The sequence below is a fragment of the Schistocerca americana genome, unplaced genomic scaffold (assembly GCF_021461395.2).
Source record: "Schistocerca americana isolate TAMUIC-IGC-003095 unplaced genomic scaffold, iqSchAmer2.1 HiC_scaffold_45, whole genome shotgun sequence".
Taxonomy (NCBI): domain Eukaryota; kingdom Metazoa; phylum Arthropoda; class Insecta; order Orthoptera; family Acrididae; genus Schistocerca; species Schistocerca americana.
The window spans coordinates 1228445-1244805 of record NW_025726181.1 but is presented as its reverse complement, the minus strand read 5'-3'; the positions used below and the strand labels follow the sequence as shown (position 1 = coordinate 1244805).

The following is a 16361-nucleotide window of genomic DNA, read 5'->3' as shown; positions in this document are numbered from 1 at the left end:
GTGGTGTGCCTCAAGGCTCCGTTTTGGGCCCACTGCTTTTCCTCATCTTTATTGATGATCTTCCTCTTTGTTCTGAGACAAACAGCAAATTTACCCTGTTTGCCGATGATACCACAATTCTAATTGACGATTTTATTGATCATTTTCTTGAAAAAACTACAAATACTGTTTTTAATGACATCTTAAATAGGTTCTCCTCAAATGGTCTCTCACTCAATACAGATAAAACTCATTATATGAGGTTCCATACATCACAAAGTAATCCCGATGAAATTGACATAAAATGTAGAGATCAACCAATACAGAAAGTTGAAGACACAAAATTCCTGGGTGCTTACATAGACAGTAAATGTAATTGGTCAGTTCACATTCTTCATCTATGTAACAAACTTAGCTCGGCAACATTTTCACTACGGGTAATTTCTTCAGTGTCTGAAGTTGACACTATTAAGGTTGCCTACTTTGGCTACTTCCACTCATTGATGTCATATGCTATCATATTCTGGGGGAACCAACCACTTGCAAAAAAAGTGATCACCATCCAAAAAAAACAATCAGAATAACGTGTGGGGTCCATCAAAGACACTCTTGCAGGCACTTGTTTCAGAAGATAGGTATCCTAACAACTGCCTCACAGTATATTTTTTCCTTGCTGACCTTTGTGTGCAAAAATTATTTCATCTACCAACACAACAGTAAATTCCATGGTTATAACACCAGAAACAAAAACAATCTACATTTAGAAATGAAACGTCTCACTCTGGTACAAAAAGGAGTTTACTACTCCAGCATTAAGCTGTTCAATGCTCTACCACTACATATCAAATGTGTTCATACAGAACTGCCAAAATTTAAACGAGTTCTCAAAGATTACCTGACAGAGAAATCTTATTATACTGTGGATGAATACCTGAAAGAAAATGTATACCATCACTAAACTTATTGTGTCTAGAAGTAGTTCAATTGATTTTATTGCGCATTTGGGCATTAGCACACTTTTTGTAACAACAGATTGGCTGTACACGTATTTACTCTTGTGGGCCTAATATCTGATTTAACTTTGTGCTCTTATCTTTAACCTTTATTTGAAACTCCTTTTTCTGTCAAATGGTTGTTATGTTATCTAGCTGACATTGTATCTGTTACTTTATTTATAGTATGTCTTACTTAAACTATGTACAATTTGCCATTGAATTGCCCTTGTATAGTTTAAATTGAAACCTGTACAATTTGACACGTTCCATATCCTTGTGATTGACTCACTAACTGGATCTATGGAACAAGAAATAAATAAATAAATAAATACTGAAGTGTGATCCAAGTCGCACAAATATGGCTTTAATGATAACCTCCGAACAATATGCCTCTAAGGACACAACAAGACACAGAACACTGATGTGCACATTACAAACTACAATCACACAGAGAATCAGTCAGCACTGTTCCACACTAATATGTGTGCGAGTCACCAGTAGATGGCATGGCAGGGACCGTGCCACACGCTTGGCTCCCAGAGACAGAATCCAGCAGCCAGCCTGCAATGATCAGTGGGTGGCAAATTTAAAGACGCATGTACGGCAACACCACTCTCGGTGCACTCACACTGACACGTACTAGTAGCACAATACAGCAGTGATGAGTAGTAGTACCCCTCCTGTCTCGCGCGCCTTTTATCTGGCTCTACAATTTACTTTATTAGACCCACACAAATGCCTGATCCTCCTAATTCAATTTGCTCTGCAGACTATTTAAAATTTTTAAAGAAAAACGAGCCACAATTGCACTTTGTGTGCCAGTTACTTTCCAATACATTGGCACCAGCTGATCTCTTTTAAGAATACTCAACTTCCGTAGCCATACTTACAGCACATCCTTTGCTTCCTGGCCTAAATCCAAGTTAACTCCCAGCCCCCCTGCCCCCCCCCCCCACACACACACACCGCTCCCCCCCCCCCCTCTCCACCCTTGCAAATTAGCTAGTTGTGTGCTGTTATCTCACGTCACACCCTAGTCTATGAGTGCCCAGCTGTCTGTCGCCTGACCCCTCTACCTGCACCCCTAGCTAGCCCACAGATGGCTCCCCACTCTCCCACGAGCCACTAAATGCTGCCCTCCAAACCCCTCCCATCTCTCTCCATCTCTCACATTGCCTCAACCCACCCCATCCTACCCCACTCTAAAGCCCCACCTCACTCCAGAACACTCACCGTGGGCCAGTAAAGGGCTGGCAGTTGAGCGACCACAGCATAAGGAGACATGCATGCGCATGTGAGTGTGTGTGTGTGTGTGTGTGTGTGTGTGTGCGCGCGCGTGCATGTTTTCCCTACAGCTAGAAAAAGAAAGTGCATTCTGGAAGCTCGCCAAGTAACGTACCTTTTAGTTTGGAAGGTAGAAGACGAGGTACTGGTGGAAGTAAAGCTGTGAGGACGGGTCGTGAGTCGTGCATGGATAGCTCAAATGGTAGAGCACTTGCCCACGAAAGGCAAAGGTCCCAAGTTTGACTCTTGGTCCGGCACACAGTTTTAATCTGCCAGGAAGTTTCATATCAGTGCACACTCCACTGCATGGTGAAAATCTCATTCTACATACCTTTTGTTCGTGTGCCTATTGATGAGACAGTGCTTCTGCCTTTTGGTGAGCCATCTCCTTTATTCCTAAATAATTCGTAATTTTCAACAGAAACTTTCCGTATGTTATTATTGCATCCTACATTACAATATGCAATTTCCACAACATGTGGTCATCTGTGAATATAATGGGGGTAACAACTGTAGGTGACCAAAAACTGACTGCAGTAAGCAAGTTCAAGTTATTGTACGCTGCAGTAGTTATGCAGAGGTGAAGAGGGTCACAGAGGATAAGCTAGCATGGGCAACTCCATGAAACCAATCTTCAGATGTAAGACCACAACAATAAAAACATTTGATTCAGCATACACCAGACTCCAAACAGCGTACACAACCTGAATGCTCAGAAACACAGAAAATCATATTGGTTCCATCAGCAGGAAACTTCAGCCCGTAATTGTTATGGAACACTGCGGCGATTTTGTTCATTAATAAAACCCAAAACTGGGGAGTAATAAGAGAGTATTGTTGTAACTTCTTATCAACCTGGTTACCAAAATACATATTAAGAAGACTGGTAAAGTGTTATTTTAAAGGGGTCACTCCAAAGCGCCACGAAAGTATTTGAGCAATGTATAAAATTAGAGAATCAGTGCACAATATTGAAAGCCTATCTACATTATCTATATCTGCATGACTAGTCTGTAATTCACAATTAATTGCTGGCAGAGGGTTCAGAGAACCACCCTCAACCTATTTATCTACCATTCCATTCCCCTACAGCATTTGAGGAAAACCAAACACCTCAATATTTCCGTACAAGCTCTCATTTCTCTTATTTTATTACAATGATCATTTCTCCCTATGTAAGAGGGCTCAATCAAAATATTTTCACATTCGGAGGAGAAAGTTGATGATTGAAATTATAAGAACCTGCTCCAGCAAAATGCTTTTGCTTTGATGACTGCCACCCCAATTCACATGCGATATCTGTGGCATGCACTTTCCTGTTTCCCAATAATACAAAATGAGCTGCCCTTCTTTGAACTTTTAAATGATGTCTTTTGTCAGTCCTATCTGGTAAGGATCTCACACCATGCAGAATACTCCAAAAGAGGACAGACAAGTATAGTTGTAGATAGTCTCTTTAGTAATCCTAATCTTCTAAATGTTTTACTATTAAATCACAGTCTTTTGTTTGCTTTCCCACCGCATTATCTATGTGAGCATTACAATTTAAGTTATTTGTAAATGTAATTCCTAAGTATTCAGTAGACTTCACAGCCTTTAGATCTGCGTGAATTATCACGTAACCAAAATTTAGTACATGCCTTTTACTACTCATGAGGATGACATAACAATTTTTATTATTTAAGGTCAGTTACCACTTTTTGCATCATATGGATAGGTAGCCTAAATCATTTTGCAGTTCGTTTTGATCATCTGATCACTTTACAAGACAGTAAATGATTTGCAAGACTGTAAATGATAGCATCATCTAAGAGGACTGCTCAGATTCTCTCTTAAATTGTTAATGTAGATCGGCAGCAGCAGGTGGTCTATAACACTTCCTTGAGGAATGTCAGATATCACTTCTGTTTTACTTGACGATTTTCAATCAATTACTATGAACTGTGACCTTTCTGACAGGAAACCACACATCCAGTTGCACAACTGAGACAATACACCATAGGCACACAATATGATTGGAAAATGCTCGAGAGGAACTGTTTCAAGAAGTCTTCTGGAAATCTACAAATATGGAATCAATTTGAGATCCCCAGTCGACAGCACTTATTACTTTGTGTGACTAAAGAGCTAGCTGTGTTTTAAAAGGTCGATATTTCTGAATCTATCTTGGCTATTTATCAATGAATCATTATCTTTGAGATAATTCATAATATTCAAACAAATATATGTTCCAAAATCTTAATGCAAATCAACATTAGTGATATGAGTCTGTTATTTAGTAGATTACTCCTCTTTTCTTTCTTGAGCATTGGTGTGACCTGAGCAACTTTTCAGTCTCTACATATGGATCTTTATCAAATGAGTGGCTATATGTTGTTGTTGTGGTCTTCAGTCCTGAGACTGGTTTGATGCAGCTCTCCATGCTACTCTATCCTGTGCAAGCTTCTTCATCTCCCAGTACCTACTGCAACCTACATCCTTCTGAATCTGCTTAGTGTATTCATCTCTTGGTCTCCCCCTACGATTTTTACCCTCCACGCTGCCCTCCAATACTAAATTGGTGATCCCTTGATGCCTCAGAACATGTCCTACCAACCAATCCCTTCTTCTGGTCAAGTTGTGCCACAAACTTCTTTTCTCCCCAATCCTATTCAACTCGCCCAACACAAAACAGGAAAGAACCACAACGTTTTTTATGGCAAGTGATTCCAGAGAAATGTTGATTTCATCTTCTAAAACATCGCTCTGGAAAGAAAACTTCAATTGTAAAAGTGTTAAAAATGATATGTCATGTGCAGCTGTCGAACATAAGGTAGGCCAAAACAACCTAGTAAATAAGTCATCGTCGAAATTTATGCTCCTGCACCAAAATGTACAATCCTTATCAAATAAAGTTAGTGAGATAGAAATATTGTTAGCAGATGAACTAAAAGAAGTGTCTGTTATATGTGTTAGTGAGCACTGGTTATCCGAAAATATGTTACATCACACAAGGATAGAGGGCTTTACCCTTTCATCTTTTTTTTGTAGGAAAACCTCCATGCATGGAGGAACATGCATATATGTTAGAGAGGACGTCAAACACGAAAATTTAAAGTTCACTAACCAGCTAGGGGAAGAGCAAAACTTCGAAATTTCTGCTACAGAACTGACAAATTTAAATATAATTGTTATTTGCATATATAGAAGCCCAGATGGAAACGTAACTACTTTCATTGAAAATCTTGAGAAGGCACTTAACAGTATAAAAATAGTTAGTAAAACAACCATCATATGTGGTGATTTTAATATAGATTTCAACAAGAACTCAAAAGACAGATTAAACCTTGAGGCCTTATTAAAAACCTACAACATACATACAACTATCAAATCCCCCACCAGAGTCATCAAATCGTCAAGCAGTGCTATAGATCAGATACTAATAAATACAGATAAATATTTATACAAATCTGGAAATATGAATACAGGTTTCAGTGATCATTATGCACAGTTTATTGAATTCCCAGTAGACACTGCAGGAAATACTGAACAACAAATGACAAGAAAAGGTAGAAATTTTAACAAGCACAACCTAGAACACTTAAGGCACTTACTGAAAAAAGAAACATGGAATGATATAGACAACTATGAGGACACATGTAAAAAGTTTGACATGTTCATGGAAATATTCTCCCATTATGTAAATATTTCTTTTCCAGTTAAAAACCAAACATTAAAAACTAAAAAAAGAAATGTTACATGGCTGACGAAAGGCATTAAAATATCATGTGCTGAAAAGAGGAGACTTTATGAAATCTCAAAAACACAAAATGTTACAGAAGAATTTCTGGTGCATTTCAAGAATTATAAGAGAGTGCTTCACAAAGTCATAAAAGAATCTAAAAAAACAACAAATGATCACCATATAAAAATGGCCAGGAACAAAATGAAAGCCATGTGGAAGATAGTCAGAGAACAAGTAGGAAACGAGACCTCCCAAAATGTAAATCTCCAGGTAATCCAAGATGGCAAAAAAATTACAAATCCAGAAGAAGTAGCCAATGCTTTTAATACATACTTTGCAAATATTAGTGAAAAATTACTATCTGACATAAAATCTTCAAGTAAAAATCCTGCTACAACACCATCCATTCAAAATAGAAACTGCAACTCCCTATTTCTTACTCCAACCCACCCTAAGGAAATTATACTATCAATAAGAGAGTTAAAAACAAAATTTTCAACAGGTGTGGATGAGATTCCAGATTATGTCTTTAAAAATGTGGGGGACCTCATTGCAATACCATTAGCCCACATTTTCAACAGTTCATTAACAAATGGAGTCTTTCCTTCCTGCTTAAAGACAGTGAAACTAAAACCACTGTTCAAAAAGGGTAAGAAAGAAGACATAGCCAATTATAGACCTATTGCCTTGCTATCTACATTTTCTAAAATACTAGAAAAAATTTTTCATAAGAAGTTGCTAGATTTTCTAGAAAAGTGCAAAATATTATCCACAACCCAACATGGCTTCCGGAAAGGCCGATCAACAGAAACAGCAATATATGAATTTCTGGGTGAAGTACTCGAAAAAATTGATAGTGGACAAAAAGTAACTGGCATATGCCTTGATCTGTCTAAGGCTTTTGACATCATAGACCACACTCTATTGCTGCAGAAGCTTGAAAGAATTGGTATCAGAGGTATGCCTAACAGCTGGCTTAGATCATATCTTACTGACCGCAAGCAAGTAGTAGAAATACATTTTCACAAAGAAAATAAATCAACAAGACACTATTCTGATTATAAAGCAGTAAAATATGGAGTACCGCAGGGCTCGGTACTGGGCCCTATCCTATTTTTGCTATATATAAATGACCTAACATCAGCCAACCAGTACCATAGCACTATCCAGTTTGCAGATGACACAAGCATATTAGTCAGTGGGAAGACTGCAGAGATACTACAGACAAGACTGTCTGAAGCATTAACAAATGTTGTAAACTGGTTCAACCAAAACAAACTAATAATAAATAAAAGCAAAACAGTAGCATTAAATTTTCATAATATCAAGAGAAACATTGAAGAGGATATAAGAATTCAGATGTCAGACACGGATATTGCAAGTGTGCCTAATACAAAATTTCTGGGGGTCTGGCTACAGGATAATCTTAGATGGGAAACTCACATTGACAACATATTAAAGAAGCTAAGTACCATGTGTTATTTAATGAGAGTGCTAGAAAACTGCTGTCATAAGGACTGTCTAATGACAGTTTACTATTCTAATATACATTCTGTGCTAAAATATGGGATCACTTTTTGGGGTAACTCGCCATCCTGCCTAAAACTCTTCAGGATGCAAAAGAGAATAGTGAGAATCATGGCTGGAATAAAAAGGAACAAACCATGTAGACCATTATTTAAAAGGATGGGGATTCTTCCCCTTCCATGTATTTTCCTATTTGAAAGTGCATTGTTTATAAAGAAATATACAATAACAAATCCTAGTATCCTCCCCAAAAATGAAAATGTCCATCATCATAATACAAGACAGAAAACTGACTTTCATGTACTCCATACAAAAACCAGTTTGTGCCAAAAAGGAACATTACACCATGGAAAAATTATCTACAATAAATTGCCAAGAGAAATTAAAGTAATGACAGATGTAAAAAATTTTAAAGCAGCATTAAAAGAATATCTGTTGACACATTGCTTTTATAGTGTGGAAGAGTTCCTCCAAAATCCTCGAGAGTCTAAGTGATGATTATGCAAATACTGTAACCATTAATATTGGCCTATAAATACATTCAGATGTAATTCTCAAGTTTATAATGGGGTTCAAGTATAAGTTGTATAGCGACTTGCCCAGTATATGAAGTAAAATTCTGTGAATGTAATTCTCTAGTGTACATGTCAGTTCATAGTGTAGAAGAGTTCCTCAAAAATCCTTAGAGCTTAAGTGAGGATCATGCAAATACTTTAATCGTTAATATTGGCTTATACATGTATTCAGTTGTAAACTTCAAGTTTCTAATGTGGTTTAATTATAACTCACACATTGACTTGCCCAGTATATGAAGTGCTGTAAAATTTTGTGAACATAATTTTCTAGTTTCTAAAGTGTTTTAATTATAAGATATACTTTGACCTGTCCAATATCTGATGTGCTGTACTGTACATGTAAGATTTACTGGACCAATAAATACAATACAATACAATACAAATACTTCCTCATTAGTTATGTGATCTACCCATCTAATCTTCAGCATTCTTCTGTAGCACCACATTTCGAAAGCTTCTATTCTCTTCTTGTCCAAACTATTTACCGTCCATGTTTCACTTCCATACATGGCTACACTCCATACAAATACTTTCAGAAATGACTTCCTGACACTTACATCTATGCTCGATGTTAACAAATTTCTCTTCTTCAGAAACGCTTTCCTTGCCATTGCCAGTCTACATTTTATATCCTCTCTACTTCGACCATCATCAGTTACTTTGCTCCCCAAATAGCAAAACTCCTTTACTACTTTAAGTGTCTCATTTCCTAACCTAATTCCCTCAGCATCACCTTACTTCATTCGACTACATTCCATTATCCTCGTTTTGCTTTTGTTGATGTCCATCTTATATCCTCCCTTCAAGACACCATCCATTCCATTCATCTGCTCTTCCAAGTCCTTTGCTGTCTCTGACAGAATTACAATGTCATCGGCGAACCTCAACGTTTTTATTTCTTCTCCATGGATTTTAATACCTACTCTGAATTTTTCTTTTGTTTCTTTTACTGCTTGCTCAATATACAGATTGAATAACATCAGGGAGAGGCTATAACCCTGTCTTACTCCCTTCCCAACCACTGCTTCCCTTTCATGTCCCTCGACTCTTATAACTGCCATCTGGTTTCTGTACAAATTGTAAATAGCCTTTCGCTCCCTGTATTTTACCCCTGCCACCTTTAGAATTTGAAAGAGAGTATTCCAGTCAACATTGTCAAAAGCTTTCTCTAAGTCTACAAATGTTAGAAACGTAGGTTTGCCTTTCCTTAATCTTTCTTCCAAGATAAGTCGTAAGGTCAGTAATGCCTCACATGTTCCAGTATTTCTACGGAATCCAAACTGATCTTCCCCGAGGTCGGCTTCTACCAGTTGTTCCATTCGTCTGTAAAGAATTCGTGTTAGTATTTTGCAGCTGTGGCTTATTAAACTGATTGTTCGGTAATTTTCACATCTGTCAACACCTGCTTTCTTTGGGATTGGAATTATTATACTCTTCTTGAAGTCTGATGGTATTTTGCCTGTTTCATACATCTTGCTCACCAGATGGTAGAGTTTTGTCAGGACTGGCTCTCCCAAGGCCGTCAGTAGTTCCAATGGAATGTTGTCCACTCCAGGGGCCTTGTTTCGACTCAGGTCTTTCAGTGCTCTGTCAAACTCTTCACACAGTATTGTACCTCCCATTTCATCTTCATCTACATCCTCTTCCATTTCCATAATATTGTCCTCAAGTGTATCGCCCTTGTATAGACCCTCTATATACTCCTTCCACCTTTCTGCTTTCCCTTCTTTGCTTAGAACTGGGTTTCCATCTGAGCTCTTGATGTTCATACAAGTGGTTCTCTTATCTCCAAAGGTCTCTTTAATTTTCCTGTAGGCAGTGTCTATCTTACCCCTAGTGAGATAAGCCTCTACATCCCTACATTTGTCCTCTAGCCCTCCTTGCTTAGCCATTTTGCACTTCCTGTCGATCTAATTTTTGAGACGTTTGTATTCCTTCTTGCCTGCTTCATTTACTGCATTTTTATATTTTCTCCTTTCATCAATTATATTCAATATTTCTTCTGTTACCCAAGGATTTCTACTAGCCCTCGTCTTTTTACGTACTTGATCCTCTGCTGCCTTCACTACTTCATCCATCAAAGCTACCCATTCTTCATCTACTGCATTTCTGTCCCCCATTCCTGTCAATTGTTCCCTTATGCTCTTCCTGAAACTCTGTACAACCTCTGATTCTTTCAGTTTATCCAGGTCCCATCTCCTTAAATTCCCACCTTTTCGCAGTTTCTTCAGTTTTAATCTACAGGTCATAACCAATAGATTGTGGCCAGAGTCCACATCTGCCCCTGGAAATGTATTACAATTTAAAACCTGGTTCCTGTCTTACCATTATATAATCTATCTGATACCTTTTAGAATCTTCAGGGCTATATATGATTTCTAATGGAGCTATTGTATCAGCCTTCTCTGAAAGAAACATAACTGCTTTATGACACTGAGGTGAGCTACTACTAAATTACTCACAGTTGCAGTTGTTCTTGATTTGAATACTGCAATATTTACTTTGTTGTCTTTGGTGAAGAAATTTCAGAAATCCGTGTTTGGTAACCCTGCTTTAGTAGCACTGTCATCAGTAAAATTACCACAGGTATTGCGCAGTGAAGGTATTGGTTGTGTCTTGCCATTGGTGTACTACACATGCAACCAGAACCTCTTTGGATTTTCTTCCAGATTTCAAAACGAAGTTTCACTATGAGAACTATTAAACACATCTTGCACTGAAACCCACCCTAAGTTTCGAGCTTCAGTAAAACATCGCTAATCTTGGAGATTTTGCATTCTTTTAAATTTTGACATGCTTTTTTTCATTGCTTCTGCAGCTGAGTTTTGACATATTTTGTGCACCACCCGTTTAATTTATTTGCTATCCATTCAATTTATTTGGTATATATCTCTTAATTGATGTCGATACTATTTCTCTGAATTTAAACCATGTCTGGTCTACACTTACAAAGTCAGACTTGAAGGAGTAGAGACTAAGTAGAGACCGTCTCCTTGGAAAGCATCAAGTTAATTTTTATCTGCTTTCTCATTAAATGCCCTATTGTGTAGGGCTGAAAATTAATAGGGATAAGGCAAACAGAATGTGCAAAGTAAGTGGAAATTACTCATCTCTTCCCCGATTACAGTGCAATAGAAGATACAACAAGATGTTGACAGATTGCCATATCTCGGTAGCTTTATATGTAATAATGAGGTCACAGATGCAGAAATCACCAGCAGAACTGGAAAATCAGTTCATATGGCAATTAGGTCTGTAATATGCCAACAAAGCTTTGACTGTACTCCTTTATCGTTTATATGTGTGAGACTTGGAAAATGTCAGTAAAATCAGCACACAGTCTCCATATTTTTCACCAACAATGCTAGAGGTGAATTCTGAAGATGTTAACCCAACCAAGTTACAAACTATGAAGTGCTGAGAATACGAGGTCTACACAGCCTGCAAAAAATTATTGTTGAAAGAAGACTGAGGATTGCAGGTTATGTTCTACGCATGTAAGGTGGAAGAATCCCAAAATCAACACTGTTGTTGAAATCAATGGACAGATACAGATGTACAGGAAGACCTTTTAACACCTGGAACTTTTGCAATGAATCTTCAATGCATGGACACAAACTTGGAGGAAGGTGAGAACTTGACAGCTGATCGAGTGAACTAGTGGAAACCAGTTCCTTGTATGGTACACAGCAAGTCTGAGTAAGTTAGTAAGTAAGTAAGTAAGTAAGTAAAGTAAGTACAACTGGGGATTTTGCAAAACTGTTGGATGATCGATATTATTGTCTAGATTTGACACTGTTGGACTTCTACCTTTTCCTTGATGTGTATTCTTCAAATTGTGAGTTTTACGAGAAAGCTGATAGATACTTACCAATCAACCTTCCCTCACATGAACTGACATTGTCTCTTTATAAATTCTACTGTGCTAACAATTATTTACTGAGAATCCTCGACTAGGTCTCCGCAGCTCAAATGAGCCAGTTTCTTTTAAATTTCTGTCTTTGGCTATAATTGTCTTCCAAGTATGGTGACACAACATCCTGTCATGAAACTTTTGCCTTTACACTTGTTTACTTTTCTGGACACTGCCTTTTTCTGCACTGTGCACTAAATACACTATGTGAGTAACGCCCAATCTCCAACAACCAATCGTGAACTGTAAACAGTTGTAATCTCTACCAGGGCACATAACAAACAATTAACATTTGTGTTTTAGTGTTCTAAGCTGTGAGGTCATCAGCGGACAAATAATTTAGTACCTATTCCTGGACAGCCGGAGTGGCCGTGCGGTTCTAGGCGTTACAGTCTGGAACCGAGTGACCGCTACGTTCGCGGGTTCGAATCCTGCCTCGGGCATGGATGTGTGTGATGTCTTTAGGTTAGTTAGGTTTAGTTAGGTCTAAGTTCTAGGCGACTGATGACCTCAGACGTTAAGTCGCCCCCTGCCACACACAGTTAGGTGGTTTTTGGAGCATGATGTCGATATGGAAACCTAATTTCATGCATATACACTGCAGATTGACGACATCACAATAGTAAATCAGAGTAGGAACTAAATAAAATGTTTCAGGCCTTAAATCAAGAAGTGGTAAAACTAAAGCTAAAAATGAATACAAAGAAGACAAAAGTTATGGCTACAGACAAGAAAGGAGGTGGAGGTAGGACTGACACAAGAACAGGCAATGAGCAACTCAAGAAAGGAACTGAAATTCAGTATCTCAGTAGCATTTTGCAAGAAAACAATCAATATTTCAAAGCATTCAAGAAAAGAATAGCACAGGTGAAGAGTTCCTTCCAAAATAAGAAGAAGCTGCAACTGAATAAACATATCAGCTTCCACATTAAGAAAATATTTGTAAAGACCTTTGTGTGGAGTGTTCTGACACACAGATGCAAAATCTGTACATTAGAAAAGCCAAAGGAAGCTCGCCTCAAACCTGCTGAAATGTGGTTCTGGAGGAGAAGTACAAGAACTAGCTGCATTGACAGAAAAATTAAAGGAAATAGGAGAGAAGAAAGAACCACTGAAAGTTATAGGCCAGGGCAAAGCAAAATACACTGGACACTTAACTGGAGATGATAATCTTTTAAAAAACATTTCTCAAGGCAAGATCATAGGCAAGAAAACAAGGGGATGACTGAGAACATCCTACATAAACAATATGATCAATGAATGGGATTTTCTTCACACATGGAGATGAAGACAACTGCTGAAGAGAGGAAGCTGTGACTGCAGAGACAAGGTTTAACCTTTTGGAAGATTAAGGACAAACTAATACAAAATATGAGTCTGCATGGTAGCTACATATGGAATAAATGACAACTTCTTGTGTGCAGTCATCAAGTCACTTACACCAGTAGTTGTCTTATCTACTAAAAGTAAAGGTCACTGTTGTGCATTCAATAGATGTGAACTGCACCCTGAAAATGGTATGTCTAGTTTGCAGTTGTACAGAAGCTTTTTATTTTGCAAAATGGTTCAAATGGCTCTAAGCACTATGGGACTTAACATCTGAGGTCATCAGTCCCCCAGACTTAGAACTACTTAAACCCAACTAACCTAAGGACATCCCTGCCTGAGGCAGGATTCGAACCCACGACCGTAGCAGCAGCACGGTTCCGGACTGAAGTGCCTAGAACCGCTCGGCCACAGTGGTCAGCTTTTATTTTGCACAGAAATTTTTGATAATAAGATGAACTGATGCTGGCACTTGCTACTGAAACCAGTAGTACTTAGACACAACAAAAATGTGACTACAGAATTAAGAATAATTTTTCCAAACAATCGTGTATTTTTTCCAAAACAACACCACAATAGAGGAAACTTATTTTAAACTAAAGACACAAAAAAAAAGAGAAACTGTAAAGATCTTGAGTCTCATAAGACTCTCTTGGGAGGAAGATATAAGATATTTAATTGGTAAACTTGCAAGGCATACTTTTTTATGTTGTATAAACTACGAAACTGTTAGCATCGTCAGTGAAAATTTACTTCTTCTGTATTAATATACCTTCCTTCACTTACAGCTGCAGTGTGGAGACAGGGGTGAGGGTGGGAGCGGGGATGGGGGCGAGGGTGGGGACGTACTGCTTTAAAATGGTGATTCTTGTATTGATATTCTTAACAACAGATTTATATCTTTTGCTTATGAAAGTCTGCAAGCGATGACAGCTGCACTAGTAATACCTTCACAGGGTCGTATTCAAGTTGCAAGGCTAGATCTGTGCCAGCCATGACACGCTCCCAGCCTTTCCTCCTCATGATCTGGTTGTAGCGTTGGGACTGCAGGGTGTCTAAGCTGATGTTCAGACCATCAAGCCCTGCCCTCTGCAACGCAACCAGCTGTCTTGTCAACATGAGGCCATCGGTTGTCATTAAGACACTTTCGAGATCTTTTATTTTCTTCAAGGCACCTGTGAAACAGCAAATTATTCTAAGCAACTGAAACAAATAATTTGTAACATTGCTGCTGCATATGAAACAAAACTCCAGTTGATAAATTGAAAATACAAATTCCTTAAAAGTTAACTGTACATTTGCCCTAATACAAAGAGATAAGAAGGGTTAATAAACTGAATTGAAGAATGCAAGTTAAGATAGCAATGAAAAAATAATTAGAGGCATAAGATCACCTACTGCAACAGGGAAATGGGAATCAATATGAACCATTACCCAGCTACTGTCAACTGATTCCATGTCTCCATGCACACTGTATAAACCACTGTGGGTTGTACGACAAAGTACATTGTTGTACCACACATTACAGTTTTTCCCCATTCAATGCTCTTGTGGAGTGTGGGAAGAATGATTCTTTAAATGGTTCTGTGCATGCTGTAATTAATCTTGCCTTCATGGTCCCTATAGGAGTGATACATATGCGGTTATTGTATAATCCCTAAATACCTCACTTCATAGAGGTTCCTGAAATTTCATAAGTTAGGTTTTGTCATATATTTGGCATCTATCTTCATTTGTCTGGCATTTCCAATTTTTAGTAGCTTCTTGATGCTCTCCCATGCATCAAATAAATCTATGATCAATCATGCTACACTATTTTGTATACATTCAATGTCTGCCATTAGCCTTATTTGTTATGGGTCATACTTAAGCAATATTCTAGAATGGGCCACACAAGTATTTTGTAAGCAATGTCCTCTATAGACTGATTGCATTTTCCAGTATCTTACCAATGAACTGAAGTCTGCATTCTGCTTTGCCTACAAGTGAGTCTATGTCACCATTCCATTTCATCCAGATATTTGTATGAGTTGACCAATTAAAACAGTGATTATTTGATAATGTAGTCATACAATACTGTCTTTTATTTGTTTTGTGATGTGCTCCAATTTACATCTCTGAAAACTTAAACTCAGTTGCCTAACTTTGGACCAATTTGAAATGTTATGATCTGACTCAAATTTCTGCAGATTTTTTTCAGGTAATAATTCATTATAGACAACTCTATCATCCAGGAAAAGTATGAGGTTCCTTATAATATCATCTTCCAGAACATTAAGGTACAACATTAATGTAATGGTATAAATTACTATAACTGTATAAATAAGTTTATAAGTGTGTAAAATACATTGAACTATTTGTTACAACAAAACATTGTACCGGTATACTCAGCAAGATGTTAAATCAGCAGATAGCTACATTTTATGTTCAACATTTTGTGTACAGCATATATGCTGGAAAGGATTTATACCCAAATTAAATAAATCTGAAGAAATGGTAGTGTGTGTCTGGAAAAAAAATCCGTAAAAACTCATATAGTCCAATTTGCTATTATGTCACTGTTACTGAAATATAATACAAAGTAACTGAATTCGATGAACATTCTCAGAGTGCAATATGCCTCAGAGTGAAATGCACAGCAATGTCAACATTATTTTTCAAGGCTATGTTTGTGAAAATGGATGAAAGCAAACCACACATTTTGTTCTCAATCTGCGGAAGCATTATGCACTCTGAAACACTGTACTGCTGTTATACATAAAAGCTGTCTCATTGCCAACATCTTTCCCCTGCTGGCTGTTCTACACTTCTCATCACTGATTCAACACGTTGTAAAATATTTTATGCTGTATGACACCACAGTCCAATCTGGTTAGGATAGCATAAAAATAATATATGAATTTCAGTATTGAAAGTGGAACAGCAGAACAGCTCTCGTCACACTGGATATCAAATCGAGGTTGGATGACAGCCATGGGTACATCATTTCATGCTACTCAACTGTATGTCATATGTCAGAGTTCATCAACTGTAGTGGC

General features: G+C 37.7%; 1 pseudogene; it reads right to left on the bottom strand.

Annotated features, from left to right (window-relative positions):
- The window catches only part of LOC124583213, a 122095-nt pseudogene extending 107314 nt beyond the window's left edge, over positions 1–14781 (bottom strand).
- Positions 14782–16361: the final 1580 nt, after the last annotated feature.